We start from the raw sequence: 4,582 nt of genomic DNA, 5'->3' as shown, positions 1-4,582 counted from the left end.
TTAATTGATATTCTTAATTATAATTAATGTTTGATTTCACAAAATCGATTTCTCATCCATCCTGAAATGATCTCTAGGCTTTGCTTTGTACATGCTTGACAATGCAAATTGAAAGAAATGCAAGCATACAAAACTATGCTAACTTAACTTATAAGAATAAATTATGAGTAAAAGTTCAATGACTAAAAATAAAATAAAATAAAAGATTTATGTAGACAAAAAAAAATAACATAAGAGAATTTTACTTTATAACCATCACAATAACCCTCAAGTAAAAACTTTGATGTCTTTTGACTAATGGCATTATGACGGCACCTAATGAACATAGATTCCGAAAAATCTCACTGCGCCTGGCACAAGATCGAAGGTTGATGATCCACATTGCATTACATGCTAGATTCTCTGTCTTAGACACCAGGCCAGATACACTAATTACTGCTATGGGAAATAGAACAGAGAAGACATTAATTAATGCAAAAATAGCAAATTGCTTTTTTATTTCAATCGGAGAGCCAAGACTACGGTTAAAGCACGTACATATGTGTTATTCCAGTCCCCAAAAAGCTAGTACATGCACAGCATCACAATGTTGCTCCCTAATCATCATGCAGTGCCTCAAATACGTTACATGAACTGGAAAATCCTAATTCTTACAGCAAGAGGAGCACTACTTAACGAAGATAAAAAAAAAAAAAAAAGATTTAATTACCCTGATATTCATCTAGAGGTACAAAATCTTTACCCATGTATTAAGGCTTTTTGATTTCTGACATGTATTCCGATAACAAAATCCAACTCACCAATCCCAGCAAGGTACTGTAGTAAAAGATCGATCCACACACTCTGAAACAGAATCGGAGTAAGAAAAAAAAATTAATCGGTGCTCCTTCAGCATAACAAAATCAATATGGGGTCAAACTTGTGCTATGTTAACTACCATAAACATCTTAAGAAACTGATGAGAAAATGGAACAAATGGTTTTCTTCATCGAGCAATTCACGTCTAACCATTCGCTCTAAATTCAAGTTTCTAGGAAGAAGATTGCTGTAGTACAATAAAGTCGTGACTGAGGCAGTTGGCTGAGACATTAGTGCACTGATCAGCCTCACTAGTGAACGAAACATCAACGGCAGAAGAGACTGCAAGACAGCATAGTAACATCATTCATAAGAACCCTCGAAGTACATTAGCGATCATATTATGAATTTTCTATCAAAGTTTAGAAAAAAACAACACAGGGAGTAACAAGAGAGAGAACATACCATATTGGTTAGTTAAAAGAGAGGACATTTGCTGGAATGAAGAGAAATCTTGTTAGAGATAGAACTGAAGGTGAATCAGTGAGAGAGAGGGGAAAATCGGTTGATAGGGTAATAGAATGAAGCGTGTAGCTGCTTTCTTAGCTGCCAATCTTCAGCTGTTGTTCATACCTACCCTTCTCTCAAGGCCGAGGGGTCAACAGAATCACAAACTGTAAAACGAAAGACATAAAACAGCGACTGTCTGAGAAACCCAAGTTATTAATGGGCTAAAAATCGCCGAACATTGGGCCAATCGACTCACATGCAACCCACCATTGCAACAGACAAAAATAGACATGTCAGAGGATGTAACTTACATTACGAGGCGCAGGCAAAGGTCTCTGTGTCCTTTTCTGTGTGCTATTACTAGGCAATTCCGGAAGTTTAGTCTTGAAAACCTTGGGTGGTAAGAACACCATGAACAAGAGGAACAGGAAAAAGCATTCACTTTACGACATTCACGGCGTAATAAAGTAAGTACCGCTGTTAAATCGATATATACACGCAAAAAAAAAAAAAAAATTACTTGCAAATTAGCAAGAAGTCTAATACTTGTTGTTGAGTAGGGTAGAACCACAAGAAGAAGAAAAAGGCACGCTTGTCCACCAAGAAATATCTATTCATAAATCTAAAACAGTATTACATCCATAATTAAGCAAATTTATTTAGCAAATATAAATTTAAAAATTATATTTTCTTGGGTTTATTGGTTGAAATTGAAGAAATTTTTAACTTGGTTAACTAATTTATATTACAATAAAACTTTTTTTTTTTTCAATACGAGAAAGTAAAATAACTATCTCAAGATAAAAGTTTTTTCAACTTGAAATTTACAAAGATTCATGTAACTTTATACTATTTATTAATTTTAATTAGAAGAGAAATGAAATTGGTGAGGGTTTGGTCATTATAACAATAATATCATATCAAATAACCATCTTAATTTAAAAATTTGAGCTATTAGATGATGTCTTAAGATATTATTTATATCATTCTCTAACACAGAATTGTTTTAAAAAATATTTATTTTTTTAAAATAAATCTTCTCTTTTTATAATAAATAATAAATTTCTATTGGAAAAGAATGGTCTGTGCATGATATTTATATATTGTATAAATTAATTTATGGTGAATGTGAAATTGATTGATCAATCTTTATACCTTATCAGATTCATTGTGAAATTGATTAATCAATCTTTATATCGAGTCAGATTTATTATTTTTATAAATTTAATAAATTATCAAAAATTAATTTTTATTAATCTTGAATTAGTTTTGTTCCATTGAATATTCTCAAATTCATTGTTTTTGCAATTCAGTGAATTTTTAGAAATTAATTATGTTTAAAGTCTTCTCATATCCATTGATTCTGCAAATTCAATGAACTATCAAGAATTAATTCTAATTATTTTTTAATTAATTATGCACCCTTAACCTCCAGTATAAATAGAGGTGGAGGAACTTGATTAAAAAAAAAGTTAAAAGAAGTAAAAATAAATAAATAAATAAATAAATAGAAAACACATGCTTTATCTCTCTACCTTGTTTGCTCTTGTGCTCTTTTTTCTTTAGCTTTAGGTTATGTTATTATAGAGAGAAAGTTCAAGTGATTTTTCTAGTTCATAGACTTTGATTAGATGTACATCCTTTTGAGGTATTATTATTGAAATCATAGGAAATAAGATGCATTATGATCATTTGTACCTATTGATGGACAATTTAACCTTAAGGATAAAAGGTTTGATCTTTGACAACAATGTTTTTTCTTTACTTAGTTTTGATTTGAAATTCTACAATTTTACAAGTACTCTATTCTTATATAATATTTGTATTCATGTTTTTATTATCCTGCAAATATATTTAATTTCTACACCTTTTAAGCCAAAATTTAACCAAAATATATGTTCTCATGGTTTTTAGAAAAAAATAACTATGACTTATACTTAATAGATTATTGCTCCTATAATTATTGCAGTGACAAGTACTACTTCAATAGAAAAGATTCCACCATCACCTTCTATGGTGTATGATGAAAAATTTGAAAAGTTTAATAACTTTAAGAGGTGATGAAATAGATGTTCTTCTATCTGATCACCTTGACTTTGGTGAAGTTATTAAATAAAGATGCACCTAAGATGGATGATGAATTTAATCCCTTTATTTTTATAGTTGTGGGCTCATCGAATCATAGTAATTTTATGTATAAGAACTATAATCTGAATGGTTTGGACTACATATTTGATATTTTTTTAGTTCTATAAAAGTGCAAGGCATTATAAAAAGTTTTGGATTGTAGGTATAAAGTTAAAGATATCAATATGAATAAATTCATAGCTAGAAGGTTTTTTAATTTCAAGATGATCGATTAAAAGACTATTATAATCCAAGTTCAAGAGTTACAATTTATCTTACATGATATATATTCATGATGAAAGGATGGTTCCAAGTGAATCTTTTCAAATGACTAACATTATTAAAAAAATTATCATTATCTAGGAAAACACTTCAATAACTCCCTTAAGCATAAGTATAAGGAGTTGGAAGTTAAAAGCCTCATTCTAAGGTTAAGGATAGAATAGTATAATAAATTTCTCAAGATTAAGGTCAACTATTCTTTAATGACTCCTAAAGCATATATGGTTGAACAAGTGGTGACGCCCGATATTTAAAATTAAAAAAAAAAAGGACTTATTCTGAAGGTAAAATACATTGCTAAGAAATCCAATGGCAAATGTTTTATATATAACTAGACTAGACATCAAACGAAATATTACTTAAATAAGTCTTAGCAAGGCAACCTAAAGGTATATAAAAAAAAGGATTTCGAAAGCCAATGTCATTAAGATTGATAACCTCTTAAATGAAGCGTGAAAAATAAGCTTATATGTGGTTGTCTTAAAAGTCAACTTGATCAACAATCATGAGTAATGATCATGGGTTGATGGTAGTGTTATAAGACGTGTCCATGTTAATTAAAAAGAAAAGAATATCCTTCACTTGCAAAAAAGTAGATGTTGAACATCTAGACATAAGGAATTTGTCAACCTCTAAGGTTATGGGTATTGGAAATGTCACTCTAAAGATGACTTTTGAATAGCTTGTTACCATTAATAATGTGCTCCATGTAGCTGACATTATAAAAAATTTATATTTGACTCATTGTTGAGCAAAAAATGGTTTCAAAGTGATTTTAAGAGTGATAATTTTATAGTCACTAAAAGTGATATGCTTGTAGAAAAAGATTATTTATATGATGGCCTCTTCAAAATAAGTGAAAAGA

The 4,582-nt window shown here is 29.8% G+C and overlaps 1 long non-coding RNA gene across 3 annotated transcripts; it reads right to left on the bottom strand.

Annotated features, from left to right (window-relative positions):
- Nucleotides 1-226: 226 nt before the first annotated feature.
- On the bottom strand, nt 227-1,458 carry LOC133700846 (uncharacterized). Of its 3 annotated transcripts, none has more exons than XR_009843487.1 (4): nt 1,264-1,458; nt 938-1,140; nt 538-843; nt 227-438 (listed from the first exon to the last, which is right to left on the bottom strand). It is a non-coding gene; the product is annotated as an uncharacterized LOC133700846 (long non-coding RNA). The 3 variants fall into 3 exon arrangements; XR_009843486.1 differs by having other exon boundaries at nt 227-435; XR_009843485.1 differs by lacking the exon at nt 227-438 and having other exon boundaries at nt 469-843; nt 1,264-1,451.
- Nucleotides 1,459-4,582: the final 3,124 nt, after the last annotated feature.

The sequence above is a fragment of the Populus nigra genome, chromosome 1 (genome assembly GCF_951802175.1).
Source record: "Populus nigra chromosome 1, ddPopNigr1.1, whole genome shotgun sequence".
Classification (NCBI taxonomy): Eukaryota; Viridiplantae; Streptophyta; class Magnoliopsida; order Malpighiales; family Salicaceae; genus Populus; species Populus nigra.
This window is presented reverse-complemented; position numbering and strand designations above follow the sequence as displayed.